General features: G+C 38.9%; 1 protein-coding gene across 9 annotated transcripts in view; it reads right to left on the bottom strand.

The window, feature by feature from the left end:
- The window catches only part of SLC12A6 (solute carrier family 12 (potassium/chloride transporter), member 6), a 95,515-nt gene that overhangs the window by 41,270 nt on the left and 42,748 nt on the right, over positions 1 to 11,497 (bottom strand). The window lies entirely within an intron of this gene.

Here is an 11,497-nt window from a genome sequence, read left to right as displayed (position 1 = left end):
GCCTGTGGACTGAAGGGTCCCAGGTTCGATTCCAGTCAAGGGCATGTACCTTGGTTGCGGGCACATCCCCAGTTAGGGGGTGTGCAGGAGGCAGCTGATCGATGTTTCTCTCTCATCGATGTTTCTAACTCTCTATCCCTCTCCCTTCCTCTCTGTAAAAAAATCAATAAAATTACTTTAAAAAAAGAAACATCGATCAGCTGCCTCCTGCACACCCCCTACTGGGGATGTGCCCGCAAGCTAAGTACATGCCCTTGACCGGAATCGAACCTGGGACCCTTCAGTCCGCAGGCCGACGCTCTATCCACTGAGCCAAACCGGTTAGGGCTGTTGTTGCTTTTTAAACATAAAACAAACTTGTCTTAGTAATTTTATTTTTTATTTATTTTTTGTTAATCCTCACACGAGGATACTTTTTCCATTGATTTTTAGAGAGACTGGAAGGGAGAGGGAGAGACAGAGGGAGAGAAACATCTATGTGAGAGAGACACATCTATTAGTTGCCTCCTGCATGAGCCCTGACCAGGGCCAGAGATGGAGCCTGCAACTGAGGTGGGTGCCCTTGATCAGAATTGAACCCGCAACCCTTCAGTCCACGGGTTGATGCTCTATCCACTGAGCCAAACTGACTAGGGCATCTCTTGTTTATAGTTATCTCTTTCCGTGTAACAAATTACTCCCAAACTTAGTGGCTTAAACAACACAACTTATCTCAGTACGTATGAGCTAGAAATATGGGGATGGCTTAGCTGGGCCCTCAGCTTCAATAAGGCACCAATCAAGGGTCTGCCAGGACTGTGGTCTCATTTGAAGGCCTTGGGAAGATCCACTTCCAACCTAACTCACATCGTTGCTGGCAAGACTGAGTTCTTTTCAGGCTTTTTGGTCAAAAGCCTCTTTCCGTTCCTTGCCATGTGGGCCTTTCCAAAGGACAGCTTACAACATGGCAGCTAGATTCCCTCAAAGCAAGCCACCAAAGAGAGCGCAAGACTGATGTCCCAGCCTTTTTGTAATCTCATTACAAAAGTAACATTGCTTTTGCCATATTCTATAATTAGAAGGAGTCATTAAGTCCAGTCTTCACTCCAAGTGCAAAGGATTATACAAGGGCATGAATACCAGGAAGAAAGGAGCATTGGATACCAATAAAAAAGCTGCCTACTCCATCCATCCATCCACCCACCCACCCACTCATCCATGCCTCAAATATTTGAGGCAAAAATGGATTGAACTATAGCAAGAAATTGACAAATCTACCATCACACATGGAGATTTTTAATATATTTCTCTCAATAACAGATAAAGCAAACAAAATAAGCAAAGGTAAAGAGATCTGAATAATAGAGTTCATCTAATGGACATTAGGAGTTCTACAACCAAAATTAGAGAATATAAATTTTATTAAACATACATGAAAATTTATTACAAGCTTTGTACTAGATCTTAAAGACTGCATAAATTTCAAACAGGTATAATATAGTCCATGATCTTGATCAATAAAAACAATTCAATAAAAATTTAATTATAAAAGTATACATTTTAAAATCTTTGCAAGTTTAGAAATAAAAAAATACTGCTAAACAATTCAAGGGTCAAAGATTAAAATACTTAAAAACTGAGTGACAATGAAAACACTACCTATTAAAACCTGTAGGATCCAGCAAAAGTAGTAAGAACAAAAATTATATGAGCTAAGACCCTATTTCAGGAAGCTAGAAAGACAGCAGAATAAATCCTAAGACAATAGAAAGAAAAAGATAATGATAACTATACTAGCTGTCTTTGGGTTTTCTGCTTTAGGCAGATCTCTTGTACACAGAAAATAGTTGTATTTTAAAAAATCTGACAATCTGTCTTTTTAATAATTGTCAAGTTTAGTCCATCAACTTCAGAGACTGATATATTTGGACTGGATTCTACCGTGTTTTTATTTCTATTTGTCCTTCTTTCCCTATGATTCATTCTCATTTTCTTTCTCTGCATTTTTTGCTTTGTTTTTCCTTAATCCATTTTTTCCTCTATTCTATCTTGGAGTTTTCACACTCTATTTCTATTCTTTTCATAATTACTCTTGAAATCTTACCACATATTTTACTTTAAAAAACTGTTAAGTAAATTAAACAATGGCTTGTCATCTTCCCAAACAACAAAGACTTTCAAATGCTTCAGTTCAAACTCTCTCCTCTGGACTCACATAATATTATTGTCCAATATTTCCAGTAGTCTATTTTTTTTTACTCAACAAATAAGACACTAACATCATTTCATAGAGAAAATATTGACTTGGGTCAAGGGCCATGTTCACCATTTCATTTGTTCAATATTCTTTGTTGCATTTCAGATCACCAGTCCTCTGGGATCTTTAGAATTCCTTTAGAGGAGGGTTCCTCAAACTCAGCACCATGAAATTTTGAACCAAATAATTATTTGTCGTGGGGGAACTGTCCAATGCAGTGTAGGGTGTTTAAGAGCATCCCTGGCCTCTACTAAGTAGATGTTAAAAGTTACATAATCTCAGTAGCAAAAATAAAATGTCTCTAAATATTTCCAAATATCACTTAGTAGGCAAAATTATCCCTAGTTGAAAACCACTAGTTTAAAGCAAGTCTGTGGTAAAAAATGTCCTCAGCTTTTATTTACCTATAATTGCCTGTATTCTGTCTTTCTTCCTGAGTGTCTTGCTAAGCATAATTCTAGGATAATTTTGTTAACACTTTAAAACATTATTTGTTATGTTTTGCTATTGAAAATACTTCTGTCATTCTGTTGTTCTTTGATAGTGTCTTTTCTCTGTGGCAGCTTTCAAGATCTTTCTTAGATGCTGTGCAGTTTTCATTAAGATATATCTAAGTGTGGTTTTCTTTTTGCTCATAAACACTCTTCAGTTGTTTCTAATCTACTGTTTATTTCTAATCTACTCTCCATTTGTTATATACCAATAGCTATCTATTTTCTCTTTAGAAGTTCCATTTGTTTTCCTTTCCTCTACAGTCTTTCATTCCTGAGTATGCTCATCTTCCTTATTGCATCCTTCATTGATTTGCCATTTAATAATTCTGTATCCAAGACTCAGGACTACTTCAACCCTCTTGAGGATTACAGGAGCAGGAGTCCCAGCTTCAGCATCCTATTTCCCTGCTGCTCAATAGGCTTACAATAACGTTGCTATAAAAATCTGGCCTCAGAACATTCCTGCCCATCCTGCTGCCTGCTGGTCCAAGCCACCTCCTAGCAGCTTTGGCTCCCCTTGCTACAGTCCTGGCACATCAACGTTTGGAGCCATTCTAGTCTCAAGTTTCAAGTATAACCAACTTGACTTTCAGACAATCTGGTCCTCACTGTTTCTGGCCGAACTCCTATTTGCTTGCTTGCTTAAATTTTTAGGGATGGAAGAATGTCCCTTTGTCTGCATTTATGAGACCCACGATGCCTCCAAGATTATCCCACCAAAGGTCTCCTTGTAGTGGTTGTAGAATGGGAGGGTCCCATAGAGCTCCTGGTCAATCAGGCAAGGAACAAAGCTCTTGTTAGAAGTGGTTAATTGAAAGGCATAAAATCAATCAAACATAAAATCAGGAGTGGTTATAATGAAAGGCACTGATCAATTCTTGGTAAGAAATGCTGCTTCAGATAGATGTACAGTCTTCAGAAGTCTGGGTAACTAGTGTGACCCCAGGAAATTTAAAATGGAATGAGAGTTCTAAAGTCTGAATAGCAAATAACCTTACTCTGCAAAAACAAAGAACCGAATCCATATGGGGAGGCTGTTTTAGGATTATCCACAATTCTAAGATTCCTCTGGAGCAGTGGTTCTCAACCTTCCTAATGCCGCGACCCTTTAATACAGTTCCTCATGTTGTGGTGACCCCCAACCATAAAATTATTTTCGTTGCTACTTCATAACTGTAATTTTGCTACTGTTATAAATCGTAATGTAAATATCTGATATGCAGGATGTATTTTCATTGTTTGCAACCCACAGGTCTGGAGGATACCTACTGAGACTGGCCTGTTATGCTTGAATTAAACAGCCCACAGAATCACTATTATGTGTCTTTTTTCTCATTTTACTAGTCAAATAATGCTGATATTACTGTGCAACTCACTGCTGGGTGTTTCTTTGTACAATTTAAATCAGCGGTCGCCAACCTTACGGACCTCACGGACCACTGATTGGCGACTGCTGCTCCAAAGGTTTCCTTAAACCAGTGGTTGCCAACCTTTCAGACCTCACAGGACCACTGGTTGGCGACCGCCGATTTAAATGAAAACTGATAGGAATGCCATTGGTTCTACCGAAGACTTCGGATTTCCATTTTTTATGGTATACATTTTTTTTTCAAATAGAATGTCCTGCTCTTTATAAAAAACTTTAGTTTTGTGGTGCTATTACTTCTATAATATTGCTTTTGTCAGTTACTACTTACATTATAGTTTGGCCTTAAAGTGAGTCTCAGATTCTTTCTTTATCTGCCTGATCTCGTTAAATAGCCTTTTGCTGGTCTGAGCTAGGCAGGAGAACAGTAAATGTACTTAATTTCCCTTGGCACAGGCTTGGGCTTGAATTATGTGACTATATGAACATGAAAGATTGTCTCAAATGTTATAAATTATGTTTTTGATTATTTTAAATTTTATTTTTCAATTCCAGTTTATAGTCAATATTGTTTTGTATTACTTTCAGGTGGACAGCATAGTGATTAGACAATCATATACTTTCAAAGTGTCCCCCTGATATTTCCAATACCCACCTGGTACCATACATAGTTATTACCATACTAGAGGCCTGCTGCATGAAATTAGTGCACGGGTAGGGTCCCGAGGACTGGCCGGCGATCAGGGCCAATCGGGGACTTCCTTCCCCTGGCTGCTGGCCGGGTCCTTCCTTTCCTGGCTGCCAGCTGCCAGCCGGGGCCTTCCTTTGTTCTGCGCCACCCCCTGGTGGTCAGCACACATCATAGCAAGCGATCGAACTCTTGGTTGGTCAAACTCCCCAGGGACAATTTGCAATTATATAGGATTATTGACTACTAGTGTCCCAGTGCACGAATTTGTGCACATTGAAAGGAAATTAATTAGAATATTTTAATATCACTATTCGCCCTTCCCCTATAATAGAAGTGTCAACCAAATTCATGACTGACAATGACAAATTGAAACACACGTGTGATTGGCTCCAGCGAGAGCTTTATATATATACAGTATAAACTTAGCTAAACTTTTTCCAGCCCAGTGCAACACCCCAACTTCTCTTTCAGGTAATTGTCAGCAACACAGCAGTATCAACATGAAGCAGATTATTATTGTAGATCATGCAGGGAGAACAAAGGGTAAAATATTTAACTGCAGCAATGTTTTCCTATATGCTGTGCAGTGAGAGAACCTGAAGTCATTTTCAAGTTCTACCATTCCTTAATTCTTTTCAGTTTTCTAAACTTTCTAAATCTCTGTTTTCCAGCTAATGAAAAGAGGATTCTACTGAGTCTCCTATCTACCTACTCCAGGACTTCTGTGAGAATCAAATGAGATAAGGCACATGAAAACGCTTCACAAACATTTGGTTAAACTGTGAAATGTTTGCACCTGGCCTTAAAGCAAGTTGTGTTCCTGGGCTGAAGAAACTCCAAGGAGGTTCATCACTAGGGAGAGGAAGCCGGGCATTGCTATGTGACATCATTACCTGGCGCCCACAGTGACCGTTTCCGGGCTAAGCTGGGCTGTGGACCACATTTTGTGCCATGGGGTCTTGGCAGCGTTGGCTGTGATTTGGTGGGGTGTCGCTCTGGGGTGGTAGCGGGGCCTGTGTCCCACTTGGGGGAAGCCGAGTGTTGGTTTGTCGATGCCAGGTCCACAGTGCGTTTCTTTTTAAATGGCCAGTACCCATCGTGGCAGCTCCTGCATTGAGCAGATGCCCCCTGGTGGTCAGTGCACATCATAGCTACCAGTTGGATGGACACAGCCTTTTTTTTCTTTTTAATATTTTCATTGATTTCAGAGAGGAAGAAAGAGGGAGAGAGAGATAGAATCATCAATGATGAGAGAGAATCATTGATTGGCTGCCTCCTGCACGCCCCCAACTGGGGATCAAGCCTGCAACCCGGGCATGAGCTCTTGACTTGACTGGAATCGAACCTGGGGCATTTCAGTCCACAGGTCGACGCTCTATCAACTGACCTAAACCAGGTAGGGCACTTAGCCTTTTATATATATATATAGATATATATTCCCTATGCTGTACTTTATATCCCCATGACTGTTTTGTAACTAGTTAATCCCTTCACCTTTTTCACCCAGCCCCCCCAACCACTCTTCCATCTGGCAACCCTCAGTTTATTCTATGTATCTATGAGTCTATTTCTGTTCTATTTGTTCATTTACTTTATTCTTTAGATTCCACAATAAGTGAAATCATATGGTATTTGTCTTTCTCTGATTTATTTCACTCAGCATAATATCCTCTAGGTCTATCCATGTTATCAAAAATGATTAGATTTTATTCTTTTTTGTGGCTGAGTAATATTCTATTGTAAATATATGTACCACAGCTTTTTTTATCCACTTAACTATTGATGGGCACTTGGGTTGCTTCCAACCTTGGCTATTTTAAATAATGTTGCAATGAACATAGGGGTACATATATCCTTTCGAATTAGGGGTTTGGATTTCTTCAAAATGTATACCCAGAAGTGGAATTGCTGGGTCACAGACAGTCCCATTTTTAATGTTTTGAGGACCCTCCATACCGTTTTCCATAGTGGTCGCACCAATTTGCAATCTCACCAATACTGCACGAGGATTGTCTTTTCTGCACATCCTCACCAACATTTGTTGTTTGTTCATTTATTCATGTTAGCCATTCTGACAGGTGTAAGGTGATATCTCACTGTGGTTTTAATTTGTATTTCTGATGCTTTAGTGACATTGAGCATCTTTTCATATCTATTGGCCATCTGTATGTCCTCTTTGGAGAAGTGTCTATTCAGGTCCTTTGCACATTTTTTAATGGATTGATTTTTGGGTGTTAAGTTGTATAAATTCTTTATAAATTCTGGATATGAACCCCTCATTATGTTTTTTATTTTAGTGTTTGTTTAAATCAGTAGCCAAATAAGAGGCACACAGTATGATTGCTTACTATCTCTCTTAAGCCTTTTTTTTAGCTTTCTCTCTCTCTTTTTTTTTTGCAATTTATTTGTTGAAGAAACTATGTCCTTTGTTTAGTAGTGTGTGATGTCTGAATTTTGGTGATGGCATCCATGTAATGATGTTTAACATTTTTGGGGGGTATTTCCTATAAATTAGTAGTTGGTAGAGGATTAACCACATTTAGTATTTTTAGGTGGAGAAAGGGAGAAAAACTCAGGTGGTATTTTGGTCTTCTATTAGGAGTACATGTTATCTGGTTGTCTTTCTTTTTGAGATACTAGCAACTATTGATGATTAATGCCTAAATCCATAAATTTATGAGGAGTTAAAAATGGTGATATTTTGAATATATTATTCTTTTATTTATTAGCTGAAATACTTTTTAAAAAATCCTTACCTGAGGACATACTTAGAGAGAGGAAGGAAGAGAGCGAGAGGGAGGGAAGGGGGGAGAGAGAGAGAGAGAGAGAGAGAGAAAGAGAGATCCATCAGTTGTCTTCCGTACCTGCCCCAACAGGGGACTGAACCCACAACCCAGGTATGTGCCCTGACTGTGAATCAAACCAGCAACCTTTCAGTGCACAGGATGATACTCAACCAACTGAGCCATTCTGGCCAGGCTGAAATAATTTTATAAAAAGACATTCCTTCTAATATCCTATTTGGTTATCCATTGGTATAAAGGCAAGGAAATACTTCACTTTTACCCTTTATTGACCAAATCTCAGAATAATGATTGGTTCACTAAGATATTCCACTGGAGATCAATAAGGTTTTTAAAGTATCATGATGCACTCATAAATTTAAATATTGGAATCATGTTTCAAATCAAATGTTTTTTCTGTATCTATTAAGATGAGATGATATTTCTCTAATCTGTTAACATACTGTTAATATATTGATTTTTAAAAAAAATATATTTTATTGATTTTTTTACGGTGAGGAAGGAAGAGAGATAGAGAGTTAGAAACATCGATGAGAGAGAAACATCGATCAGCTGCCTCCTGCACACCCTCTACTGAGGATGTGCCCGCAACCAAGGTACATGCCCTTGACCGGAATCGAACCTGGGACCCTTCTGTCCGCAGGCCGACGCTCTATCCACTGAGCCAAACCGGTTAGGGCAATATATTGATTTTTAATAATAAACCAACCATGTCTTCTACTAGAAACTCAACCTGGTCAACAGGGACAATTTTTAAATATATTGCTTGATTCAGATGCCAATATTTTGTTTAGGATATTTATATCTGTGTTCATAAGTAAAACTGGACTACACTTTTCTCATATTGTCACTACTAAGTTTTGGTATCAAGGTAAGGCACGCCTCAAACTGAGTTGGGAGTGTTTACTTGTTCTTCTATTCCTTGAGAGAAACTGTAGAAGAGTGGAATTATTTTTCCTGGAATGTTTGGTAAAATGTTTAAGAGTGCTAAGGCCCACTGCTCATTTGCTTGCTTGCTTGCTTACTTTCTAACATTTTTTAAATTTCAAATTACACACACACACACACACACACACACACACACACTGAGAGAGACAGAGAGAGGTCATAAATCATAAGCATATAGCTTGATTCTCTATCACAACCGCAGTTTCACCCTTTCATGTGTCTCCTCAGCCTGACCCTGAGTTTTGCAAGAGCTCTGATGAGTCACTGGGAACAGTAGGTACCTTGAAAGAACTGCACCCTGTTGACAGAAAAAACATTTAGAAGGCCTGGAAAATGCTATGATAAATTCCATTCAGCGGGCAGGCAAGGCAAATGAACAGTTTTTCACCTACTAGGCCAAATGATCCTAAATGAGGTTTTTATAGAGAGCTGGCAAGATTTGAATTCAAGCTACCAATGCCTTTTCTGAGAACTATAATTGGAAAATATAACAAAAAAATCATCTTTCACTTTTTTGCAAACCATATGTATTTTTTAATAAACCAGTCTTTTTAAGGATTTTGAGGCTGTAGCTAAGACAAAGATACAGATGGGAAACAGAAGATGGTAGTTAGCCAGAGCATGAGAAAAAAGGAAATACAATCTGACCTAATGAACCTGGGAGAGACAACCCGGGATAGCAAGCAGGATGCACTTACTTGAGAATCTGGCCAGAAGACTCTGGATAAATTCCCAGATTTGTTTAAAATTGAATGCAATTGTGGGTTGCCAAATGCCTGGAGAAGTCTCTCTGCAACATTATTAGGGTTTTTGGCTAATACTGATTAAGAAAACCTTTCCTTCACAATCACATACTATTTCTTTTTCCCTATAATTAGTCTGCTATCTCTTACTACAAGTGCCTGAGTGGAAACAAAATCCAGTTTAGTAACACTGGAACAGTGCCAACCCCCCTACTGCACATTTCATTAGCTAAGTCCTCCCCTACCTCCACTACCACCTGTTCCTGGTCAGATGATGAACTACTCTCAAACTTCTCCACCTGCCAGTCATGTATCAGAAACAGGAACAATTTAATCATTTAGGGGGAAATATACTTTTCATGATATGACAAAAACCTTTCGATGAAATCTTAACCATTCCTGATCCAAATATAAAATTATTATATAGAGAAGACTAATTTGGAACAGTTTAAATAAACTAATATAAAAAAAAAGGAATGATGACAGCCCCAATATCACGAGGCTATAACACCTTGGTGATCAGATTTCTAGCTATGTTTAAGTCAAATCATTTACTTAACAAATATCTAATTAGTGCCAAGGGTGCCGTGTACTGTTCCAGCACATAAACTAATCCAAAGGAATGAGAAGACCAGAAACTTATGTCCTTAACCTTGAAAGAGAAGACAAGAAGTATCTCAGTTTCTTTAGCAAATACTCTGAACCTTTAATAAGCAAACAAGTACTTTCCCTACTTCAAACATTTTGACAGCTTACATTTTTTCACAGCTGCTTTGCACATATTCAAACAGCTAAAAGTTCAGCAACATACAAATCAAAATAAACCTCAAACTGCCCTGGCTGGGTGCCTCAGTTAGTGGGAGCACCATCCCATACACCAAAAGGTCATGGGTTTGATTCCCAGTCAGGGCACATACCTAGACTGTGGGTTCAATCCCTAGTCAGGGCCCAGTCTGAGAGACAATGAATGGTTTCTCCCTCACATCAATGTCTCTCTGTCTGTCTCTCTCCCTTCATCTCTCTAAAACTCAATAAAAACATATCCTCGAGTGAGGATCAAAAAAAAAAAAAAAAAAAAGCCTTAAACCAAAAGATATACACACAAAAAAATGGCTGTTAATATACTTAAAAGTACTTACTCATAATTAAAGAAGCACAAATACAAACTAGAGATGCCATTTTCACTGATTAGGTTAAGGAAAAATTTTTGTGGTTGATATACCTTCTTTTGATGACAGGGAGCCGAGTATGCCTCCATTCTCTTTATTGGTGGGAGTTTAAGTTGATGTATCTTTCTAAAAGTGTACATACCCTTTGAGTAAGGAATTCATCTGTTAGGAATTTACTCTACAAATATATCAAGAGGAATGCAAGAATACATGTACAAGATGTTCATGGAAACATAATTTGTAACAGTAAAACAGCTGGAAATAACTTAAATGCTCAAGAATAGGGAACTGGCTGAGTAAAATTATAGCATAGGAATACAATAGAATAGTATTCTGCCACAAAGAAATGAGGCAGATGTACTGGTATGAGATGTCCAAAATAAAATGCTGCCCTGACTGGTTTGGCTCAGTGGATAGAGTGTCGGCCTGTGGACTGAAGGGTCCCGGGTTCGATTTTGGTCAAGGGCATGTACCTTGGTTGCGGGCATATCTCCAGTGGGGGGGGGGTGCAGGAGGCAGCTGATCGATGTTTCTCTCTCATCGATGTTTCTAACTCTCTATCCCTCTCCCTTCCTCTCTGTAAAAAATCAATAAAATATATATATTTTTAAAATGCTTAGTGAACAAAAGGAAGTCCAGAACAGCCTGTATAATATAATTTCATTGACAGAAAAAGTAAAAAAAGATAGTCATATACAATATAAAAATTAAAATTTCTGAAGAATTCCCTAGAAAGTATCTTGGGGGAGCAAGAAAGGTCCAATTCTTACAGATTTTTTAACACCACAGACTAAGTTAAAATTACTTTTATTGCGGTATAATGACAAGGAACGTTACATTAGTTTCAGATAACGACCAGTCGCTATGAGGTGCACTGACCACCAGGGGGAAGACGCTTAATGCAGGCGCTGCCCCCTGGTGGTCACAGGGGAGTGCCGCTCAGCCGGAAGCCGGACTCATGGCTGGCAGCGCTAAGGAACAGCGAGAGCAGCGAGCCGAGTGGTAAGGAGCGAGGGGTCCGGGACTGCAAGAGGGCGCAGACCGGG

This window comes from Myotis brandtii, unplaced genomic scaffold (genome assembly GCF_000412655.1).
Source record: "Myotis brandtii unplaced genomic scaffold, ASM41265v1 scaffold927, whole genome shotgun sequence".
Taxonomy (NCBI): Eukaryota; Metazoa; Chordata; class Mammalia; order Chiroptera; family Vespertilionidae; genus Myotis; species Myotis brandtii.
The sequence above is the reverse complement of the archived record's forward strand: the minus strand, read 5'-3'. Positions and strand labels throughout refer to the sequence as shown.